Source organism: Hippopotamus amphibius, chromosome 11 (genome assembly GCF_030028045.1).
Source record: "Hippopotamus amphibius kiboko isolate mHipAmp2 chromosome 11, mHipAmp2.hap2, whole genome shotgun sequence".
Lineage (NCBI taxonomy): Eukaryota > Metazoa > Chordata > Mammalia > Artiodactyla > Hippopotamidae > Hippopotamus > Hippopotamus amphibius.
The window spans coordinates 114,841,211-114,865,714 of NC_080196.1; the positions used below are offsets into that span (position 1 = coordinate 114,841,211).

A 24,504-nucleotide genomic window follows, 5' to 3' on the forward strand; every position below is an offset into this window, starting at 1 on the left:
AGCCGTGGGTGATATCAGTCAGCAATGACTGTGTAACAAAAACAGACCACAACCTAAACAGTACTCAGAAGTTGGTTGTGTTTCTATACACTAGCAGTGAACAATCTGAAAAGGAAATCAAGAAAACAATTCCATTTATTTACAACAGCATCCAAAAGAATAAGATACTTAGGAATACGTTTAACCAAGGAAGTACAAGTCTCATACACTGAAAAATACAAAGCATTACTGAAAGAAATTAAAGACCGAAATAAATGAACAAAATGAACACATCTTGTGTTCATGGATTGGAAGGCTTAATATTATCAAAGTGTCAGTACTGCCCAAATTGCCCTACAGATTCAATTAAAACACAAGACCATTACATCACTTCAAAGAAAATTACTTAGGTATGAAAGATACAGAACACTTGCAGGGTCCATACACTGCAGATTATAAAATGCAGATGGAAGATGTCAGAGGAGTCCTGAATAGGGGAACGTCACACCTTGGTCACGAGGTGGAAGGCTCTGCCCGAGACAGTCGTCTGTTCTCCTCAGACTGATCTGTGGGGTTAGTACGATTTCTATCGAAATCCCAGCTAGAATGCTTGCAGACGTACAGCTTATTCTAAAATTCATACGGAAAGGCCTGGGGTCTCACATAGCTAAAAAAATCTTGAAAAAAAAGGGTAAAGTGGACAACTGCTCTAGCCAATATCAGCGCTCGCTCTGCAGCTGCAGCGATACGACAACGTGATGCACACGTCACACACACGGCAGAGGGTAGATGCGCAGAGCGCAGAGCGCGACAGTGGACCCGCGCAGGTTCACCTGATTTTCAACAAAGCTGCAAAGCCAGCTCAGTGGGGGAAGCTCAGCTGGTCATTTGTAGGACGAAAAAAGAACTCATCCATAACCGCACACCTTAGATAAAAATCAGCTCAAACACAGCATGGGACATCAGCCGTACTTCAATAAAATACACATTTTAAAAGTTAACTCAAAAATGGATCACAGACTTTATTTTTTTAAGAACTTTTATTGAGATATAATTGATATACAATAAACCGCATACATTTAAAGTGTACAATTTGATATTTTTTCTTATTAGTAATGTATATATGGCAATCCCACTCTCCCAATTCATCCCGCCCCAACCTCACCCCCGCTTTCCCCCCTTGGTGTCCCTATGTTTGTTCTCTACATCTGTGTCTCTATTTCTGCCTTGCAAACCGGTTGATACCATTTTTCTAGATTTCTTATATATGCGTTAATAAGACAATATTTGTTTTTCTCTTTCTGAGTTGCTTCACTCTGTCTGACAGTCTCTAGGTCCATCCAAAAATGGATCACAGACTTTGATGTAAAATGTAAGACTTTTAGAAAAAAACAGAAGAGAATCGTCTGGATTTAGGGTTAGGCAAAGAATCCTTAGACTAGACACCAAAGCGTGATCCGTAGAAGCAGACTTGACACGTCGGACCTCGTCGGCAGTAAACACTGCTTTTCCAAACACCCTTTGAAGAGCATGAAAGGAAAAGCTACAGAGTGGGAGACAACATATGCAAACCACACGTCCACTAAAGGACCCAAGTTTGTAATATATAAAGAATTCTCAAAACTCAATAGCCGACAACAACAAAAAACCCCAAAAATATCCAATTAAAAATGAGCACAGTCTATGAATAGCTATTTCACTGAAGAGGATATACAGATGGTAATAATCACATGAAAAGATGTTCAGCATCATTAGCTGTGAGAGAACTGTAAAGTAAAGCCACAGAGAGATATCACTACACACTTATCAAAATGACTAAAATAAGAAACATACACCAAATGCTGACAAGGATGTAGAGAAATGATCTCTCATGCATCGCTGGTGGGCATGTAAAGTGGCAAAATAGCTATGGAAATTCGTTTGGCAGTTTCTTATAAAATTGATTATGTAACTACAGTGTGACCCAGCAGTCGTACTCCTGGGCACTTATCCCAGAGAAATAACAACTTATGTCCACATGAATCCTGTACACGACTGTTTATAGCAGTTCTGTTTGTACGAGTCAAAAAGTGGACACAACCCAGATTCTTTCTATGGGTGAATGGTTAACTGTGGTCCGTCTGCACCGTGAAATACTACTTGTGATAAAACGGGTGAGCTGTTGATACACGCGGTAGTTTGGGTGAATCTACAGGGAATTTGCTGAGTAAAAACACTTTTACAATAAAAATCTATTTATGTGTTAGTAATATACTTTAAAATATATTTATATTGGAGGTAGGGAAAGCTTCTCAGAGAAAGTGACCCTAATATGCAAAAGGGTGTTCCCTGCAGCATTCGTGCGAGTGTCCAGCCGTAAGGTAGCATTAAAACAGTGTCCGGTGGCAGGGCAGCGCTGAGGGAGGTGGCAGCCCGTCCTCGGCGTGAGATCTCCGCAGTGTCCATCCACGTGCTCACAGGCAGTTAGAGGAGCTTAGGTAGGACTTTGAGTGGCGTCAAAGGACGGCCACCGTCATGTTTCCATGGGGCTCCCAGTGCCGACGTGGACATTTCCTTAGAGGCCACGGTGCCCACCGACGCTGCCTGTGCAGCCAGACCTCTGTGTGTAAGACTTGCTCAGCCTTCCTGTTTGCCTGTCGAGTTCACACGGGGAAGGAGAAAAGAGGAGAACTATGGCGTCTGAGGACACTTGAACTGGAGTGCTGCCCTGGGGGCTTTCTTGCCTCCCCTGCTGTGGATGTTTGTCCTGCAGGCGTCCATCCGTCCATCTCCCTCCCCGCCGTGCACCACACCCTCCTCACTGCTCACCGCAGCTGCCAGAAGCCAGCATGTGAACTCAGCCCACCGTGTACGAATACGCAAAGGAAGGGGTGGAAGACCCCCCGGTCCATGATGGTTGTCAGTGGTGATGGGATTAAAGGTACTTCTTCCTTCTATTTTATTGTACTGTCCAATTTTCTACTTTTCCCATGGCTTAGTTTTGTAATTGGAACATTACTTTTTATGAAGATGAATGTCTAAGATTCATGTATGCAGATTAATGTAGAGAAGAATAAGAAGCATCAGAACACATCCTTCTTGTGGTTGCAAAGAAAAGTGCTGCATCTGTGGTGCGAAGGCTCATCCCACGTCTTTCCGGCAAAACTCCTGCACCCAGCAGCTGACCAGTGACACCAGGGGCTTGTGCAGGATGGGTGCGGCACAGATGCCTCCCTCTTGGCTGGGAGCTGGGTCTCCGTGGGATAGTAGTGATCTGTTTGGGCTCAGTTAGCCCACTCGTCCCCTCGAAGCAGCTTGGCCGCGTGAGGGGTGCTGGGCCGGGGCTCCGGGGCCGGTGTGTTGTCTTGGGGACCCAGGAGGCTGGGAACCACGTACGTTCACATCCTCCCGTGTAAAGCTCGGAACCTCCTTAGGGTCCCGTGACGCTCGGGATGTCGCGTACCTGAGACGGGGCCTGACAGCCACGTGTGTCCCCCAGGAAGTGGCCGGCAGAAGGCCCAGTCCCAGGAGGGCTGCCAGGAAGCCGCTGGGATCAGGCCGTGGGCTCTTCCCTGACCGGAGGTTGGGGCGGGAGAGGGCCCCCCGGCCGCCTCCTGCCTGGGGCGGCCTACCCCGCCCCCGGGAAGACGCGGCCGCCGCTTGGCCGGGGTCCCCGTCAGGAGCGTGGGTGGCCGTGGACCCCCTTGTTCTCCCGCCCCAGGTCCATCGCGGCCCCCGTGGAGGCGCGGGTGGGGGGTCCTCCCCGGCGGGTGGCGTCTCAGGCCGCTGGCTTGCGTGGCTTTCTCCGCTGGGCTCCTCTGTTATTCACCCTGAATGCTTTCAAAAGAACAGGTGCTTGTGACCCGATCTCTGGTTAGTTATTTGAGCTGCAGGGGCCACGGAGCAGGGGCTGACGTGTGCACCTGTGGGTGACCCAACGTGAAAGCTCAGGCGCTGGACGGGAGCCCCAGCCGCGCAGCTCCCCGGGGGCCCGCGCGCGGCCTCGGCGGGAGCAGGAGTGTGGCGTGGGGAGGGGACACAGCTGGGAGAGGAAGCGGGGACCTCGGGGGGTGGGTGCCAGGAGGGGAGCCCAGCGGACCGGAGCGGGAGGCCCCGAGGCCCCCAGAACTGCCTCTCTTACCTCTGAATCAGGATCTCCCCCTGGGAGAAGCGGCACAGCCGCCCGCTGCGGTCCCGTGGGACGCCCTCGCCCCACAGACGCCCCCAGGGAGCAGACGGCGCCCCTAGGGAGGGGGGAGCCGTCAGTTTCTGGACAGCGGGCGTTTCCTGCGAATCTCGTGCGTCTCCCTGCGAACGTGAGCTGTGCACGGTCTTCTCCGGACGTCCTGAGCCAGTCTTCTGAGAGGGACGTGTTCACTGAGAAAAAGACTGGAAATAGGAACCTTGAGGAACCACCGCGTGTACCAAGAGGAAAGGACGAGATGCCACAGCCAGGGTTCCCTTAGGGACCGAGGTTCCATGGACAAATACACAGTGCTTTCTTCACAATCCCCATAATCTGAAAAACTAATCAGTGATAAAATCTAAGCAACTACAGGGCTTTGGAGAGTTTTTTTAATTGCAGTAAACTATACATAACATAAAATTTACCATTTTAACCATTTTTAAGTGTAGAGTTTAGTGGCATTCGATGCATTTGAATTCTTGTGCAACCAGCCCCATCCTCCATTTCCAGAACTTCCTCCCTTCCCCGTTGGAACCCTGTCCCTGTTCGGCACTCACCGCTCGCCTCCCCAGCCCCTGGCCCCATCCTGCTTCTGCCTGTGCGCGTGGCCCCTCCAGGGGCCTCACGGGGTATCTGCCCTCTTGCGGCGGCTCCTTGCACCCAGCACCGTGTTCTCAGGGTGGATCCACACGGTGGAAGAGTTCCTTTCCTTTGCGGCACGTACCACTGTAACGTCCCCGTGCCTGTGGCCACGCGCTGCTGAGGTGGGCCCTTGGGCTGCTTCCACTGCAGGCTGTTGTGAATCGTGTCGCTGTGAACACGGATGTTCCAGGGTCTGTTCCATCTGTGCTTTCAGTTCTTCTGGGTAGATACACAGACGTGCAATTACTGGACCATATGATGATTCTATTTTTAATTTTTTGAGGGACCACTACCGTTTTCCACAGTGCTTGTGCCATGTTATATTCCTGCCTCCAGTGCCCAAGGGTTCAAATGTCTCCACATCCTCCCCAACACGCCTTTTCTGTTTCTTTTTTTCTTATGATAGCCACCCTAATGGATGTGAAGGGGCACCTCATTGTGGTGTTGATTTTCATTTCTCTAATGATTAGTGTTGTTAGAGCATCTTTTCATGTGCTTATTGGCCACTTATATTTTTTCTTTAGAGAAATATCTATGCAAGTCCTTCGTCCATATTTGAAGTAGGTTTTTTCAGTTGTTGTGGAGTTGTAGGTGTTCTCCATATATTCTAGATACCAGTCCTTTATCAGGTATAAGGCTTGAAAGTCTTTTCTTCTTATCATCTGATCTGTGGGCTGTCTTCCCACTGTTGATAGCATTCTTTGGTGAACAAAATTAATGTTGTTGAAATCCAGTTAATCTACTTTTCCTTTTTTTACTTGTGCTTTTGGTGTCCCATCCAAGAAATCATTACCAAATCCAATGTCATGAGCTTGGTTCTATGTTTTCTTCTTCTTTTTTTTTTAAAATACATTTATTTATTTATTTATTTATTTTGGGCTGCATTGGGTCTTTGTTGCTATGCTTGGGCTTTCTCTAGTTGAGGCGAGTGGGGGCTACTCTTCATTGTGGTGCGAAGGCTTCTCATTGCAATGGCTTCTCTTGTTGTGGAGCATGGGCTCTAGGCACTCGGGCTTCAGTAGTTGTAGCACGGGGGCTCAGTAGTTATGGCTTGTGGGCTCTAGAGCGCAGGCTCAATAGTTGTGGCGCACGGGCTTAGTTGCTCTGCAGCATGTGGGAATCTTCTCAGACCAGGGCTCAAATCCATGTCCCCTTCATTGGCAGGTGGATTCTTAACCACTGTGCCACCAGGAAGCCACTTAACATTTTCTTCTAAGTTTTAGCTCTTATGTTTAGCTTTTTAATCCATTTTGAGCTAATTTTTTAATATGATGTATAAGGGTCCAACTTACTTTTTTTTTTTTTTTTTTGCATGTAGATATCCAGTTTTCCCAACACCATTTGTTGAAAAGACAGTCTTCCACGTTGAATGGTCTTGGCACTATTTAACCATGTATTCGAGGGTTTATTTCTGGGCTCTCCACTCCATTCTGTTGGTCATAAATCTGTCTTTATGCCAGTGACACACTGTTTTGTCTGCTACAGTTTTGTAGTAAGTTTTGAAGTCAGGAAGTGTGAGGCCTCCACCTTTGTTCTTTTTCAAGATTATTCTGTCTATTCCGGGGCCCTGACGTGCACGTGAGCTTCAGCATGGACTTTCCTGTCTCTGCAAAAACCTCACTGGGATGTTGACAGGAGTTGCACTGAATATGCAGATCGCTCTGGGTGGTGTGGACGTCCATCATAGTAAGTCTTTCAGTCCATGGACGTGGGATAGATTTCCAATTTTTTGTGTCTTTTTTCATTTCTTTTAACAACCTTTTGTAGTTCTCAGGGAACGGGCTTTCCCTCCTTGCTCAGGTGTGTCCCTAAGTATCTCGTACACGGGATTGCCTTATTTACAGCAGCCGGGCCTCGGCGCAGCCTAGCCTGTAAAGCGGGGGCCTCCCCCGCAGCCCTTTCGGGCGCTGTCGCCCGCCCCCGTCCCTGGCCGCCCCCCGCGTGGCCCCGCTGCCCAGCCTCCCTCCCGCTGCTTCTGCCTGGCGGTCCCCCGGGCTTTAACTGTGGGTGGAGTCCCCGCCCCCACGCCCGCACCCCCGCCTCTGGCCCAGCGTGTCCCCTGTGAACCCTGTCCAGTGAGGCGGGACCGTGACTGGGCACGTCCTTACCACTAATGCCTCTTGCCTCCGAGGGACTGACTTCCTGGAGGAGAAAATGTAACCCACGCACATTTCCCGGGAAGGGATCTCCCGTCCCTGACGAATGCCCGGTCCCTGCAGGAGCCTCATGGCTGGAACCCCGCTGAGGGGTGGGGAGGTGCACGGGGACTCCACGTGGCAGGGGACCCTCGTGACTCTGCAGGAACAGAGTGTCAGTCTTTACTTATTTTGACCCGTTTTTATCTGTAGCAGCTGTGGATAAAGGAGGAGGAGGAAAGGCTTCCCATTGCTGGCAGGAAGCAGCACGTCTTCTAAAAATGTTGTTTTCCGAAGCCTGAAGTCACAGCAGGCACCGCCCCCCCCAATCACTTAAGGGCTGCGAAGGCGTCTCCTCAGGGGTCCTAATTACGGAGAATGTGGAGCTGCTGTCAGAGCAGCGAAGGCATCGCCTCCGGAGACGTGAGATGCTGCACCAGCCCGGACCTGCAGAATCTCCGTGTCCCCAGAGAGAACCTCGCCCTGGAGACTCCGGAGGGCTGGGTGGGGGGCTCTGGGTGCCGCTTTCAGGGTGAGCTGCTCCCAGGTGGCAGAGCCAGGCGCCCGGCAGCCGGAGGTCTGGCCAGGCTGCTGGGATCACCCGTGACTCTGGGTCCTGCCTCTCGGAGCCCAGGGCCCAGCCCCGTGCCTGGCAGGCGAGCAGCTCAGGGAGCAAGTGTCGAATAAGAAACTGAGGCATCTGCAGATACTCAAGAGATGACAGACGCAAAATAAGAAGAGCAGAGAGGTCACAGCCACGGCAGAGGAGGGGGTGGGTGGGACCCCCTTGACTCGAGGCCAGTGAGGGGCGGCGGACACTCAGGGAGGCCAGCGGACAAGGCCACATGCCCACAGGACACCGGCCACGGGAGAAGCCCACAGAGGGACGCTGGGTGGGGTGATGCCCAGGACCCTGGGGACGACGGACAAGTGGGGCAGCTCTTCCGCCAGCACCACCTGGCTGTCCTGGGCACCTGCCCTGGGGCAGGACACTCGGCCTCACTGTCCCGGGAAGCTGGTGGCCGACTGGGTGCAGCTGGGGCTCAGGTCACAGCGTTGCTAGAGGATGGGGAGGGGCTCCTCCACACCCCACCCCCCACCCCATCACTCACGGATGTGGGTCCACACCCGGCACCACGCTGAGTGCACGGTCTGCACAGGCAAGGTGCAGCTGGCGACGGGTGTCGGCTCTGGCTGGGCTGCACTGGGGCCACGTCACCGGTCAGAGTTACGCGTCAGCTCAGGACTCGGTCAGGCCCACACGGCAGGCAGGCTAGACTGGAGGCTGCCCACCATGTGACCACTTTAAATTGCACCATTGCGGCCTTAACGACACTCACTGTGTTGTGTGACCGTCCCCACTATTTCCAGAATTTTTTCACCACCCCGAACAGACCCTGTGCCCATTGAGCAGTAACTCCCGATTTCCCCATCCTCTGGCCCCTGGTAACTTCTAATCTACTTTCTCTGTATACAGACTTACATCTTCTAGATATTCCATACCATACTGGTCCTTTTGTGTCTGGCTTATGTCACTGAAGACAGCAATTCCAGGACTCATCCTTGTTGCAGGTGGTGTCGGCCCCTCACGTCTCTGTGTGGCTTCAGCATCCCCTTGCGTGGATGGACCACGTTGTTCATTTGTTCCTCCGTGGAGGGTTGCCCCCCGCCTTTGCCTGTTGGGAACAAGGCCGCCGCGGACGCTGGCTGACCTGTAACTGTCGGATCCCCGCTTTCCGTTGTTTTGGTGTGTGCTTGGGGGTGGAATTGCCGGGTGGTATGGTGATTCCGTGTTTACTTTCTTGAGGAACCGTTGAACTGTTTTGCACCGTTTTACGTTCCCACCAGCGCTGTGTGGGGCCCCGCTTCTCCACATCCCAGCCAGCGCTTGCTGTTGTCTGTCTGACCAGAGTCACCCGTAGAATCTCACTGTGGGTTTGGCTTGTGTCTCCCCGGGGACTGATGATGTGTGGCATCTTTCCGTGTGCTTGTTGGCTGTTTGCCTTCTTTGGAGAAATTATTCAAGTCGTTTGCCCATTTTAAAATGGGTTGTTTCTCTTTTTGTTATTTAGTTGTAGGAGCTTTTTATATATTCTCAATATTAACCCCTGATCAGGTATGTGATTTGCAAATATTCTCTCCTGTTCTGTGGGTTGTCTTTTCACTCTGTTCACAGGGTCTTTCAATGCACAGAAGTCTAATTTTAATCAAGTCCAATTGATCTAGTTTAAAATTTTGTTCTGTATGTTTTTCTGTATCATATTCAAGCATTGCCAAATCCAAGGTCATGAAGATTTGACCCCACTCTTATTTAATTTTTATTGTTTTAGCACTTAAACTTAGATCACTACCCATTTTGAGTGAAGGGTTACATGTGGTGTGAGGTAGGGGTTCAAGTTCATCCTCTTGCACGGTCAGTGTTCCCCGCGCCATTTGTTGACAAGACTGTCCTTCCCACGCTGAGTGGACTTGGCACTCATGTCTCAATCGACTGACCGTGATCATGAGGCTTTGTTTCCGGGCCCTCAGTTATATCCACGTGCCAGGACCACACTCTTAGTTACTGCAGTTTTGTGCTGTGTTCTGAAATTGGAGACTGTGAGACTTCCAACTTCGCTCTTCTTTTGTAAGATCTGTTGGCTGTTCAGACTCTCTGGCATTCCGTGTGAATTTTAGGACAGCTTTTTCACTTCTGCAGAAAGCATTGTTAGGATTTCATAGGCCATCCTAGACGTGGGCTGAGTGTGCGTGGAGGTTTTGCCTTTGAGGAAATCCCAGCACTGTTATTTGGGGAGGGGGTGTGAAGGCTTCAGTGAAACTTGTCAAATTCAGACTCGAGGTGCTTTTCATTCCAGTGCCTCAGGGTTTAAACAGGAAAAGATTTCTTTTTTAAAAACTTTTTATTTGAACTATTTTAAACTTCTAGAAAAGCTGCAAAATTAGCACAGAGTTTTCCCCACCTAGCTTCCCCTCATGTTAAAATCTTCTGCAAAAACACAGTGAAACCAGGGAGTCACCTCTGGTCCTGCAGGGCGACCCGTTGTTCAGGCATCGCCAGTCCTCGCTTGTGCCCCGGGGCTCTCGGCTCCCACCCGAGTCTGCGAGTTTCTCCAGTTTTTCTTTGCCTCTCAGGTCGCTGACACCTCAGAAGGATGTCCTCAGCCTGTAAGAATTTACCAGCTTGACACGGCTTTTCACGCTCAGCTCTTCTGTCTCCTCACAGCCGGCTAGGACTGTTTCCCACGGCTTCTCAGGCAGTTCTGGTCCTCTTCCCGCCCCTCCTGTGAGGCTCCTACTGTTTTCTGTCCCACCTGGGTTTTGGTCTTTTGTGGCAGGTGAAGGGCAGTGGAGCGTGTGTTCCTCCCGCCTTCCTCTGCGCTGCCCAGCAGGGGACCAGTCCCTGTGGTGTCTGCTCATCCTTCCTCAGCGTCTCTGCACGGGCAGCAGAGCCCTGTGCGTTTCACATGCCTCTGTCTCACCCGGACTGTGCGTCTCCAGATGTGCCTTTTAACATTCACCCTGGACGGCATCACGCCGGCCGCAGACACCTTCGTCCTTCTTTTCGCAGCTGCTGGTCCCCCACCGCGTGGACCACCGTAGTTACTCGGTCACTCTGCTCTGTGTGGGCAGTTGGGTTGTTTCTGATATTTTGCAGAAACACTGAGGCCGAACTGGAGAGAGAATTTCTGGTGCAAGAGGTCTTCACGGGGAGGCAGTCGCTTCAGACGTGGGTTGAAGGCTTATTTCTGCAGAAAGTCAGCAGCGCGTCCTCTCCTGAGGGGTGCTGCTCCCTCTGGGAGAGGTCAGGGTGCACAGGCGCCCACTGCTGTCGCGGCTCCCTGGAGGAGGTGACAGCACCGTGGTGCCCGCAGCCCTGCGGCGGCTCACACGGAGGTCAGGTTACATACCACATTCTGTTGCAGAAGGTGTGGGAATGATTAATCTTGTTTAATAAAACTGACTTCAAAAAGAAGTTGCCAATTAGAATCGTCCTGACTGAAGAGTAAAAATTCAATTATCTGGAACCTGCTTTGTTGACTTCCTGCTCAGGTAGCTGAGACCTGCTGTTTGGGGCCTGCTAGGAGGCCGCCTGCCTTTATAGGGGTCACTGGGGGACTGCTGGTCTTTTACAGGCCTCCTCCTGGGGACCAGCCTGGGGACCCTCACTTAAGGCCCCAGAGAGTCCTGGGGCCCCAGAGCTGGAGTGGGGAGGGTCTGGGGGCCGGTCTGGGCCAGCCCTGTACCCTCCGACTGCAGCACCTCCTCTCAGGTGCCAGGGATACTGGTCCACACAGGGATGGGCAGGGGGGGCGGGGAGCGGCCGTGACCCACGAAAACTTCAAACCCCCTCCTCTCCGTCCACTGCAGTTTCAGTAGCCCGAGCTCTGGGGCCGGCGTCCAGGGCCAAGCCGAACCGGAGCCTCAGCCTCTTAGCTCGGGGAGCCCCCGGGGGCCCGGAGAAAGCTCAGGCCCCCAACAGCGGGATGGGGCCAGGGGGCTTGCTAGCCCAGGACGGCAGCTTTCAAACTTCTCAGTCTCGTTTAGGCCATCCGAGAGTTTCTATTACGCGGGTTGAGAAACTGACGGAGGGGAGAGGGGGAACAAGCCCGCGGTGCGCCCCAGGCCTGGAGGCCCGTGTCCGGAGAGACGGTCAGGATGGATTTGGGAAATGGCGGAGAGACAGAAATCCAGCGTGAAGCCCTCCCCCGGGGTGACGTTTCCTCCAAGCCGCAGGCCGGACGCCAGCTGTACGGGATGGGGCGACTCCCTTACCCCGGGCAGCTGCGAAGCCTCTAATGGCGTGGGCTGGATGGAAGCCTCTCTCCTCTGGGCTCCAGAAGAAGAAGCACCCACGTGAATAGCTATTTCAGAGAAAAAATGGATAGAAGACATTTGCATACAGATGTACTAATTATAATCCTCTCACCTACTTGTTGAAACAGAGTTAGCAGTTATGATTGTACCGGGACGTGATATGTTTCTTCAGACCCGTAGGCGCGTGGGCGCAGGGAGACGTACTTAAATCTCTGAGGAGTTCCCGTGAGGACCCAGAGACCCTGGCCTGGCTGTGGGGGACGGGCCCGGGCCGGCTCAGGAACGATTGTTCGCCCTGAGAATCGTGTAACAAAGGCCAGGGCCTGAGCGAGCCCAGAGGCTTGGGTCCCTTGGAGGGACCGTGGGGCACACACGGGTCAGCTGGGCCCCGGGCACCTGGGGTTGGTGGGCAGGTGGCCCGAGCCCCAGTGACCCCCGGGCTTCTGCCCCAGCGGCTCCTTGACCCGGGGGCAGCTCGCTTACAACGGGCGAGAGCACAGCTCAGAGGCGTCCAGGAGGACGTCGGGGCTGCAGGGGCAGCAGAGGAGCCCCAGGTGGGCGCAGAGAGGGGAGGGCTCCGGTGGGACGCCTTGACCGTCCCCCAAGTGCCCTGTGGGGCGGGGCCCAGGGCTGCGGGCGGCGTCCAGGAGGGAGGGCCAGAGGCGGGCTGTGCCGGGCGTCCTAGGGCCGGGGTGGGGGGCGGGGGTGCTTCCAGCTGTGAGCTGCTCCTCTGCTGATTGGAAGAGTCCGGGGGGCTTGGGAGAGGGGGTCATCGGGGAGGCGGGAGGAGGACACAGAACACGGACTGGCCTCTCTCTGAAGCAGGGGAGACCCGGTCAGGGCCCCGCGTTTGCACCTGGAGGGGACCGTTCTCACACTGACAGAGCGAAACCCCGAGGGTCCGTCTAGTTGGCTGATGGGAGACGGAGAGGAGACAGGAAAGGAACAAGTTCTGAGAAGCTATTATGCTTCCATGTGTCTCCTCAAAGCCCTGACCTCAGAGGTCTGCACACCTTGTAGGCGGGAGTGAGGAGCTGACGGGGGGTGTCAGTGAGCCGGTACCTGGAATAGACCCGAACGTTCCCCCCACCCCGGGGCCGTGGGGCCCTGGGACCACGGCAGATTTCAGGCCCACTGCGTATTTTATGAGGCAATGAACCGCGGTTCCCGGATTCTCTGAGAAGTCCGTGACCGACCGAGGTGCGGACGCGGCCCCTAGAGGAGGGCCGACCTGTCATTTCCAGGGTGGGAGAAGCACGGGTAGGCAGCCTGGGAGGCGGCGGCACTGAATGAGGGGCCCCTGGGACGAGCCCCGACTCGGGGAAGCCGGCCAAGGGTAAGCGGGTCCCGACGGGGCCCCACCGCCCACGGGGAGGACAGGGGCGTCGAATTAAACCGTTACCCAAAGCGTCTCAAGTGTGGATGCCTGAAAAAAACAGCGCGTTTCTCAGAGGTTACAGCACCACAGGGAGGAGGATAGAGCTTTGGGGAAGGAACCGGCAGGATGGACCGGCCGCTCGGACGCCTGGCCCCACAGGACAGCTCCCCAGAGCCTGAGGCCGCCCCGGGGAGGAGGGAGAGAGACAGAGGCAGAGCTGGGGTGAGAGACAGAGAGAGGTGGCCGTGAGGAGCTCTGAGCAGAGAGGCGTGGGCTGCTGGCAGAATGAAGAACTCGGGGCCCCCACAGCCTTTGTCCGCCGTCCCCTCCCGTCCTCGTCCCCTGGGCGCCCCAGGCTCCAGCCGACCTGCGTCTCCTAGGGCTGTCCCGCCCCAGAAGCATCAGGGAGGTGTCTGTTCTTAGAGGTTTCGTCCTGGGACCCGGACTGAACGTTGGGCCGGTGGTCGAGGGAGCTAAACCTCCAGGGTGGAGCTGCGTCCACCGCCCCCAGGTGTCCCTCAGCTGCCGGGTCTCTCTTCTCCTCTGGCTTCGCTGGCCGCTTTCCTCCTGCATCTTCCCGCTCCCTTTTACTTTTTCCCCCAAGAGCCAAGCTTTCCTTCTTTTCCACTCTTATCTGCTATTGATGGACCTTGTGTCTGGAAGAGGCCTGGGGTCATCTCATCACATCCCTTGAGACCCCGAGAGATTTTTAGGTAACTGGCCTGGGGCACCCACCGTGAGGCCTGGGTCCTCGGCTTCTGGCTCCGTCCCGGGTTTTCCCACCCACGTGCGGGAATCTCGCCACGCGCAGCGCCCGGCAGGTTACAGGATGTTCACACGTGTACGGGTGCTGTTTTCAAAGAAACATTGTCTTGGCATTGTCGCCTCATCGCCGCTCTGACGCCGACGTCTGAAGGCAGACGGCACGCCCCGGCCGCCGAGAGCTGGGACGGTCCCCTCCCCTGCTCCCCTGCCAGCCAGCACCTCCCCATCGGCGGGGAAGGTGGAAGCCTGGGAAGGATGTTGTGCCACTTTTCTCAGTGTTCCCCAAGCTCGTGAGGAATCGAGGCTCTCGGACCACCTGACCTCAGTCTCTCCTGCTGCCGCTGTCGTGGCCGTTGCGGTCGCTGGGAATTGCTGTTGTGATTCGCGTTTTCCTTTCAGCGCCCACGGTGTGAGTGGTGTTTGCAAAGTGAGAAATCAGTAACTCTGTTTATAGAACAGAACGCACACCTGTGGCCACAGTACTTTACAAGAAACAAACTTTCGCAGAACTCCCCAGGGCTGCACGAAGTGTGCGGCACAACTGAGTGAACGGTGGACACAGCAGCGTGTGGCGCACGTGGTCGAGACCAGGGTGGTCGGCTCTGTTTGACCAGGACTTCCCTGGTGGCGCAGTGGTTAAGAACCCGCCTGCCAATGCAGGGGACACGGGTTTGGTCCCTGCTCGGGAAGATCCCACATGCCTCGGAGCAAATAAACCCGTGCACCACAAGTACTGAGCCAGCATACCGCAACTACTGATCCTGTGCTTTAGAGCCCTCGAGCCGCAGCTACTGAAGCCCACGCGCCCAGAGCCCATGCTTTGCAGTGAGAGAAGCCACTGCAATGAGGAGCCCGCGCACCACAACGCAGACCCAACACAGCCAATAAATGAATAAATAAATTTATTAAAAACAAAGTTTGACCGAGTATCTGGGCAGCCACGGCCCAGCCGGATGGGCACAGCGTGGTCGTCAGTACCATTCCCGTGAGTGAGAGCGGAGGCTGCGCGCTGCTCGGCACCTGTTCTGTGAGGAGGAAACACGCACCATCAGGATCATGTTCTGTTGCTTCTAGTTGCGTTTTTTTTGTTTTTGTTTTTTCGCTTTTTAAGTGAAAATTTCAAACATACAGAAAAAATCTAAAGAGTAGTACAGTGAACACCTAGCCATCTGTATGGAAGTGTCTATGTACACATATGAAATGTATGAGCCATTCGGAAGGAGTTTACAGAAACCAAGACAATTATCCTTGAATAGTTAAGCATGCACCTCCTAAAACTAAGGTCATCCTCTTCCATAACCAAGCTGCATTTTAACACCTAAGAAAATGAACAATAATGAATATATCAGATCCAAATTCAGATTTCCCCAATTGTCCCCAAACTGTGCTTTGTAGGCCTTTTGGATAAAACCTTGTCAAGGTCTGTGCACTTCATTTGGGTATATCTCTTGATCTCCTTTACTCTCTCCTACCTTTTATTTTCCCTGGTCACTGATTCTAAAGACTCCAGGCCAGTTGTCTCCCCCGCCCCGCGTGTCCCCCTGGATGTGGAGACTCGGGTCTGGACGCCGACTGGAACTCGTCCTTGCCCAGGGCAGAGCTGGATGGCTGCCGGTGACCCCACCCGCTGCACCTTCATCCCAGCCTGGGCCCACGGCGCCCAGCTCAGCTGCGGGACTAGGGGTGGATGTAGGTCACACCCGTCGTGACGCTCGCCCCCTCTCGATGACCTGGAAGCCAGGACTGTGCAGATGGCGTTTTCCAACAGTAATGAGTGTTTTTTCTCTCTTTCTCTCTTTGGCACCATGTAGACTGTGTGTACCGTACACTCAAGGGCTTTACTTACCCATGTTTTAAGTCGCTATGAATTTGCACTTTCAAAGTCTACCCGAAGGAGCCCTTCTGTGCCGCCCGCAACCTTTCATACTGGAGCTTTGCTTGGCCTTCTGGCACAAGGTGTCTGGTCTCACTTTGGACCGGGCATCCCATCAGAAATGAGCTGCTTCTGGTGAGAAATTGTTCTTCAGTGGGAAGAAGTGGTCCTGGGTAGTGAAGTGCGATTGGAGTAGAAAGAGAAAGCATTCAGCTGTACGAACTGAGCGTCTCTGGGTGTGTTCGTGTCCACACTGTGAGCAGATCAGGTATTTCTTTCCTATTTATTCAGGAGAACTATCTGAGCTTAATAAGCACTTAGAGGTAAATTAACCCAGTCTAGGCTTGTTGATTTCAAATCCCCAAAAGGCAGAAGTTGAACAGAGGGTTTGAGCGAGACCTAGCACATTACTGCCACCGGGTACCGACCGGTACGAGGTAGGCAGCGGGTCTCACAGGCTGCTGGAACCGAGGCCGGACGCTCCCTCAGAACTGGCAGGAATGTAGGTGAAGATTGCTATTAAAATTCTGAGTCATCCTGGGGAGACTAGAGCCACGTTTAATGACTGCTATGCTAAGAATAATTTTAGAAAAAACATTTGTTTAGAAATCAGAGTCGATGGACACGCAGACGTCTGACTGTTCACATATTTATATTTAAACACAGGTTCCAAAAAATTTGGAAGATACTGAGTGGCCAGAACATGAAGACATTAGATGTCTTTTGTCATTTAAGTAAATTGGGTAAAATTTTTAGAGGAAAAAATTACATTGGTTTTGTTTCATTATAGCTTGTTTCCAGAGCAGGTAGAATTTCTTTAAAATGAGTCTATTATAAATCACAAGATTAGCAAACTTTTTATAGCTTGCTTTCAAAATCTTTGGGGGCATCCACGTCTGGGAAGACGGTGTAGACACTTTCCCTGCTGAGAACCTAAATCCCACTCCTCACACAAAAACTAAGTCAAAGTGGATCACGGACTGAAATGTACAACGTAAAACTATTAAGGTTAGAGAAATAAGGGTAGAAACTCTTTGTGATGGTGGATCAGGCACAACATTCTTGATACCAAAAAGCAGAGTCAGGGAGAAAAAGAAATGCAAGTTAGACTTTATCCAAAGTAAAAACTTTGCTCCGCTGGGTGTTTAACCCAGAGGGGGGAAAGCCTTCATGGAAATGTTTATAGCAGCTTTGCGCATAATAGCCAGATCCTAGAAGTAACCCAGCCGTCCTGCACCTTTGCGAGCAGTTGGACAGCTGAGGGCATCCACACTGTGACAGCTCGTGGGCTGAACTGTGGACACAGCAACAGCCCCGTGAATCTTCAGAGAGCTATGCTGAGCTAAATGAGCCGTCCTCAGAGATTACATAACAGTGTGGGTCCTTTTACATACCATTCTTGGGATGACAGGAGAACAGGGACAGAGAACAGAACCGTGGTGGCCGGGTTAGGTTGGGGGCGGGGCTGGGAGGGACGGAGGTGGGCCGGGGGGGCCCTGGTGGGGGTGGATGTTGTGTGTCTGGACCGTGTCAGTGTCAGCACCCTGCAGTTTTGCGAGATGCTACCACTGGACAAATTGGGTAAAGAAATCTCTACAATCTCAATGTTGAAAGTTTAATTTTAAAAGCTCTTCAAGGCAATTACATGCAGCTCGGCTGCATACGTCATGCTTTCTGCATGAGAGTTGTGTTTCCAAATGTCTATGTGTCTTACAGACTTGGAGATTATATGCAGTTCCCATAAATCATAACTGAAAAATAATCATCCGTCTTTCTGTCAACACAGCTAAGAATAGATCTAATCAGCACGTTTCAGTTCTGCTCATATATACACTTTAGAAGGCTTTTGTAATTTGTGTAACTTTGACATATAGAAAACAAACACATTTCAAAACAACATAGTTGAACACATTGGAATTTAACACTTGGAAAGAAACTAGAGGAATGATCCTAATAGTACATATCTTTACGAATGAAATTTCCTAAGAATCGTGTTTTATTTATAATTAGTTCTTTACCTTTGGCTCTTTGTTTTTAACCCATAGATGATTTTTTATTTTAATTTGTATGACGTTTGTCTTCGTAGGGCAATAAGAATTGAAAAACAAAAACGCAGTGGCTCACCAAGTATTCACTTGCGTCCTCTTTGCTGTCGGGAGGTTAGATGCATTTATTTTAAACTTGCTCGGCCACAGTCATGTGCTAGTTGCCTGGTTGGAGAAAAGCAATTCTCATTTCGATCGCTCGTTCCATGCTGTCACGTGGCCCACTTTACGTGTTCCTTCTTGTGCACCTGTGTCAACTCAGAGGTTAAGCGTTTCAGCTGTAGAGCAAAGTGAGCGCCTGGAAGAAAAGACCAGCGAGAGGCTGAAATGGTGTTTGAGGCAGGACCCAGTCACGGCCCCCTTTTCCCACAAACCATGGGGCGGCTGTGGTGAGAAGAGCAGAGAGTAGAGGTGGCATGTGAACCAAATTTATGAAGACTCAGAACCAGCGCGGAGGCAGGAAGCAATTTATCAAAGCCTTCAATCACTGGGTTAATCATCTGGCAACATTTACGTGTGAAATAGTTTTAGATCCTAGAGCCACTGCCTTTTAAGCTGAGATCAAATGCCCACCATCTGGCGGCAGCCCCCCAGCCCCCTGTGCCCTCGGGGCGCCTGTCCCCCGACCCCACGCCCCGGCCCCGCCAGCATCTGAGTCCTTCCTCTCCTTGCACGGCTGCTTTCACGAGCTCTCTTCTCAGGAAGTCCGGTGGGCCTGGGTCAGGGCGGCGTCTCTGCCCCCGGGCACCGCGACCTGGGCTGCAGACTCTCGGTGTCCGTCCTGCGCCCTGGAGGGTGCCGTCTGCTGACAGCCCACGTCCCGTGGTCAAGAGCCCTGGTCTGGTCTGGAGAGGCCCTGAGCGCTCTCACCTACGGCCGGGGCCGCGCTTCCTGGGCCTTTTGTGTGATGTCCTGGTGGCGGCGTGTACGTTAATCCCCCCAAAGCACGGAGCGCCTCATCGGGAAGGCGCCCCCAAAGTAGCGCACAGACACCCCGAGCGGGTGCGGCTCAGAGCTGCCGACGGGGTTAGGCCCCAGCCAGTGCACTTCACCGCGTTTACCAGAAGCCTTGGAGATCCCAGGCCAGGGGTCAGGGCAGAGGGGTTGGGAGAAAGGTGGGTCCCCTCTGGGGTCCAGATGCGGGCGTCCTCCCCATGGGGCGCACCCTCAAGGGGAGGGTGCCTCAGCTTCACTGGGCCACGTGCCAGCCGGGGTGCACCCAGGGCTCGTCATCCTGGGTCTGGCCTTGCTTGTAAAACACTCCAGGAAGGGGCGGGGTTACGTGCTCCGGAATCTACTGAGCTGGACCGGGGAGGGAGTGAAGGGCCAGCCCAGCTCGGAGGCCCAGTTTGGAGGTCAGGGTCCTCAGAACGCCCCGTGTGTGTGTGTGTGAGCGTGCGCGCGCACGAGCGTGTGTCCGGCTGACGTCGGCTGACGGCGGAGGGACGCCAGGGGTTCACGCCTGTGACGAGCCCTCCCACGGTGCTGTGACAGGACCTGGGTCCAGGCGCCTCCCCGTGGCCCCCGGAGCCCCGCCTCCAGCCCCCTCCCTGCACCAGCCGTGCTCTCCCGTCATCTCCCCAGAACCTCCAGTCCTTCTCCCCAGATGAGCGTGGATTTCAAGTGAGGAAATAAAGACCTTCGTCGCGTCCACAACGAGGCACCCTGGTTCCTGGGGGGCGCGCTGGAAACACGCTCGGGGCTTCTCTGGGGGCTGTCTTGTCTCCCACCACAAGCTCCCCCCGCAAGCCTTTCCCCCGGGCCTCCGTGGGCCCCTCCACTCGGCAGGGAGCGTCCCGAGTCCTGCTGTCATCGCGAAGAGCATGCGTCCCGCCTGGGAGATAAGCTGGGCAGCTGAGTTGCACAGAGGGTGGGAACTGGGCTTCGCAGGGCACACAGATGTCGAATCGAGAAGCAGCAGGGATTCCTGCGGAAGCCCCAGTCACGCGGCGAGGCTGTGCCATGAGATCCCCTTTCTCGCCGCGACGAGGAAAGAAGGTTCCATTCTTGAACGGCAGACCTGGTCCACGGGAGGCATTAAGTAATTGTCAGCTGAGTGGATGAAAGAGGGAATGAAAGTGTTGTTCACATTCTCTTAGACATTTTCCCGTGTCCATAAAGTTCCAGGAACCCCGGGCTCCAGACAGAGCTGGCCTCACACCCCCCGGGGCCCGAGCTCAGATTCCTCCAGAGCAGACTGTGAGACGGGACTCAGGAGCAAGCAGCCCACTTGGGAAGTGATCCCCGGAAAACCAGGCCAGGCATCGGGCGCGAGCAGGGAAGGGAACGCGGAGCGAGTCCGCGCTGAGGCCCCTGGCAGGGCCGGGGCAGCTGCCCCGAGGGGCGCGACGGCTCAGGCATCCCTGGCCTGCGCTGGGCAGGCAGGTGGACCCGGGGCCCGAGAAAGTCCCCGGCAAAGGGACGCAGGTGCTGACAGCTGGGGGTCCGCCGGCCTGTGCACAGGCCGGAGGGAGGCAGGGGCCACGGGGGGCGTGGGGCAGGGGGGTGCCGGGTGCCCAAGAGCACTGTTCCCTCGGCCCAGTTACAACCGGGGTCTCGCTTCAGGGCCCCCTTCTCCGGGTGTGTCTGTCACCTTCTTTGTGTGTGTGCAAGGAAAGAAATCTAGAGAAGAGCACGTCACTTCTCTCGGGGAGACCCAAAACTGCGTCTCTACGAAAGAGGTTTCAGTCCGTTCCAGTTCATGTTTTCAAGCCTAAATACAAATTGGTAAATTCAGTTACAGAATAAATATTTCCCCAATGGTGGGCTGGCCTTCTGATATTTGAGACCTCCTTCCTAATCTTGCGTGTTTCTTCCTCCTTGTCGTTTTCATTCACACACGCCCCTCTGGCCCCCCCGGAGATGCATCCCTAGCCCACGGTCCCCCTCCCACCTGCAGCTCCAGGGACCCGGGGACAAGGTGGGGGGAGGGGTGCCGGCCAGGGCAGAACCCAGCGGGCCCGCCTGCGACGGGCCGAGGCCTCCCTCTCCTCTGGCTGTGGCTGCCTCGGAGGCAGTGGACCAGGCCGCTGGCCCCTTCTGTGGGGACTGCTGAGTGTGTCCAGCCCCAGTTACAGGGGTCTGAGCTGAAAACAGCGCAGCCCAGGGACAGGGAGGGAAGCTGTGCCGGACGGCATCTTCCCCCAAAGCACCTACGAAGCCAGGTCCCACTGCACACGTGCCCTTTGGGGACGGACACCTCAGGTCTCCCCATAAAGCCCCAAACGTGGACTTGCCCAGTCCTGCTTGTCACTCTGAGCCTTTGCAGCCAGACGTCTTCCATCTTCACCACATTTTCTTCATTTGGTTTATTTTCACCTCTTCTTCTGCAATTCCTAGTACACAATCGATCATTTTGTTTTCTCCTCTGTATGTCGTTTTCTGTGATGTCTGTCTTCTGTTGACCCCTTTTGGAGGGTTCCTGGGAGAGAACTCCTGGACCTGACTGAACCTGACCTCAACCTGACCCCAACCTGACCTGACCTTAATCTGACCCCAACCTGGCCTCACCCTGACCATCTCTACTTTCAGTTTCATCCGTTCACCTCTGGAAACTGTTTCTTATTCAGACCCGCTTGGTCTTTGTGATAATGTCTTTCTTCCTCTGGGGTTTTTCATCCCTTCTGTGATGTCTTTAATAATATTTGATAATCCTGTCGTCTCAGGTTCTCAGGAGCCTGATCCTGTTATTCCTGAGTCTGCTGGTATTTGCTCAGGTGGGATTTTGCCTTGCGTGTTTTATAATCTCGGTTTGTAAATTCATCTTGGTTGCGGTTTCATCAGCGGGAAGCTATGGGGCTGGAGGGGCGGGCTCGGCCCTCCAGACCCGTGGTGCTGATGGCGTTGGGCTGGGTGTGCCCTTGTGCAGGGGCGTCCTGCACGTGCACTGTAGGGTTTCGTGGTGTCTCAGGCACCTTCCCACTGGTGCCAGTCGCACCCAGCCACGACCGCCAGACTGTCCCGGGCCTCACCAGGAGTGCCCCAGAGGATTGTGTGTTTCCGCGATACTGCCCACCTGAGACCACCATTCACAGGGGATAATGTCTTAGCTTTGAGTTTCAGAGACGAGACGTTTCAACCTCAAACCCCTTGTGCAGGTAGGCTTTTAGACACATATTCTCATTTTTAACCTATAGCCAGGCAGAGAAATCTTATCCTCCTATCCTGTAAGCAGATTTTTTCCTAGTTTACCCTTTCACTAGGGTGTAGGGACAAACGTCCCTGCTTCCTGTAGGATCAGTTCAAACCCTCCACCTCCTGCCATGATGGTGTACCAGTTCACTGTCAGAAATGAACCCATCCAAGACCCACATCTTTGCCAATAAAGTGTGTCATCAGACTGTCCACCTTACAGTGTGATACCTTGTGATAATTTGAGATGTTTATTTTTGCTATTTGGAATGAACTGGGGCATCTTTTCATATATTTAAAGGCCGTGTTTTCCCTTTACTGTAAACTGTGACATTTGCCCGTTTTTTTCTATTGAGCTCTCGGTCTTCTTAAAATCCACGGCACTTAAGTGCCTCTGTGCCCCATACGGTGGATGGGGATGTACTTCAGGGCTCTCGGCAGTGACTGTGAGTCTCGTAAGAGAAAACTTTACTTCACACTTAGCAACACGGAAGCTATGTTTGTGTTCATGCGTGTATGTTCCGTAAGAAGAAAATCCTTTACAGTGAGAGCTGCAGGGTCTGGCTGCTCACCCAGCTATTATGACAATCGGTCCTCCCTACCCGCAAAGACTCCGGGGCACACATTCGGTGTGGCTGCAACAGGAGTCAATTAACCTGTTCCACAGATTTATCACGTGGCTCCACGGGGACAGGAAGACATGGAGGAGCCCAGCTGAGCGCAGGCAAGGTGGGCGCTCTGGCTCAGGGTGCGTCTCTGCCGCTCGGGGTATTCCAGGCGGAGGCTGCTGTCCGTGCTGCTTCCGGAAGTGAAGGGAAGAGGACGTGAGGACACGTGGCACTTTCCCTCGGGCTCACCTCGGCCTCGGCCCAGAAACTTGCGGGTGGCACCTCCATTCCCTGAGTCTTCCCTGGACCCACAAGAGGCTCTGCCCATCCCTCCCAGAGGCCTCGCGTGGCTCCAGAGAGCCGCGCGCCTCCCGTGAGGCCCACGCAGGCCTGCCAGCTGCCTGGGCAGAGGCCGCGTCCCCCTCCGGGCTGCCTGGGAGGGCGGTCGGCTGGGAGCCCCCACGCATCCCTGGCGTGGAACTTGGAGCCTCGCGCCCCCGGGTCCTCGATGAGAGGCAGCAGCTCAGAAAACCTCTGCCACAAGTCTCCGCGACCTAAGCAACTGACGGCGCTTAAGGAAAGGAAGATCTTCCTCTGTCAGCACAGCCTCCCCAGACTCCCCCCAACCTCCTGCCCGGCCAGCGTGTCTGCGCAGACCCCGGGGCAGCCTCTCCTTCTCTGCACGGGGCTGGCCTTGTCCGCCTCCCCCCGCCGTGAGCTCCAGCATCACGTGTCCGGCCCCAGCAGGTGTCACGGACAGCTGCTGCATGAACATGCAGATCCCAGGGCATCAGCAACACGCCTGCGCCCTGACCGCCTGTCCCCTCCAATCCTGCAGTGGCCGGGCTGGGGCCAGGCAGCCCCGTGTCCACTGGTGCTTGACGACGTCCTCCCTCCCAGCCTTCGCTCTGGTTCCGACACCAAAGGCGGCTCTTCTTGTGGTCAGAAGAAACCCAGCTCCTCCTGGGCACGCGCTGAGAAGGGCCCGAGTGTGCTCTGGATGATACGTTTCGTTGGGGCTCTCTGCCCACCGCCCCTTCTACTGGATTTTCTCCCCCCCCCACAAATCTCAGGGCCAGGTGGGCATCAGGCTGCAGGCTGAACACCCCTTGGGTGACCCCGCTTCACGGTTCGTGAGTCGCCCTGGGGGTAGGTGTGCCTGGCAGTGGTCAGAGCATCAAACCCTCACAGCAATGAAAAGCCTGGATGGTGGCGGCTGAGACGGTGGTCCTCGCGCTTCTGGGCACTAAACGCGCTCACTGACGTGCAGAGAACTGGATGTCACCCAGGCCCACTCAGAAGGGTTTTCATTTTTTAAAAATTGAGATGAAATTCAGCTGACATAACGTTTACATTTCAACCCTTATGTGTACAACTCAGTAGGGCTAGTATTTTAACCCTCACCACCACCTGATTCCAGAGCACCCTCACGACCACGAAAAGAAACCCCGTAATGGTTCATCGGTCGCTCCCCAGCCCCTCCCCCAGCCCCTGGCAACAGCTAACCTCCCTTCTCTCTCTGCAGACGTGCTGCTCCGGACACCTTTCTGTCCGGCCTCTTCCACTTACGCCGTGCTTTCCAGGCCCATCCGTGCCGTGTGTTGTGTCAGTGCTTCGTTCCTTTTTGTGGCTGACTGTCCCAGTACGTAGAGGGGGCACAGTTGCTGGTCTGTCGGTCAGCTGATGGACAGTTGGGCTGTTCCCACGTGTCGGCTGCTGTAAATCGTGCTGCTGTGAATGTTCCTGTACACGCGTGAACCTACACTTGCATTCCTCGTGGAGTAACTGCTGGATCACGTGGTAAGTCTTTAACTTCTTGAGAACGGCCCCACTGTGGCCACCGCGGCTGCCAGCAGGGTACGGGGGTCCTGACCCCCTGCGCCCTCGCCAGCGCTCCCTTTCCCATCTGTCTGATCGTAGCCAAGCGTGCAGATGTAAAGCCACAACGCGTCGCTATGATTAGCGTTT

General features: G+C 54.1%; 1 protein-coding gene across 1 annotated transcript in view; it reads left to right on the forward strand.

Annotated features, from left to right (window-relative positions):
• The window catches only part of KCNG2 (potassium voltage-gated channel modifier subfamily G member 2), a 67,216-nt gene that overhangs the window by 9,252 nt on the left and 33,460 nt on the right, over positions 1 to 24,504 (forward strand). The window contains exon 2 of the mRNA XM_057698224.1: positions 24,062 to 24,336. The gene's annotated coding sequence lies outside the window, so the exon portion shown is untranslated. The remainder of the gene's footprint in view (positions 1 to 24,061; positions 24,337 to 24,504) is intronic.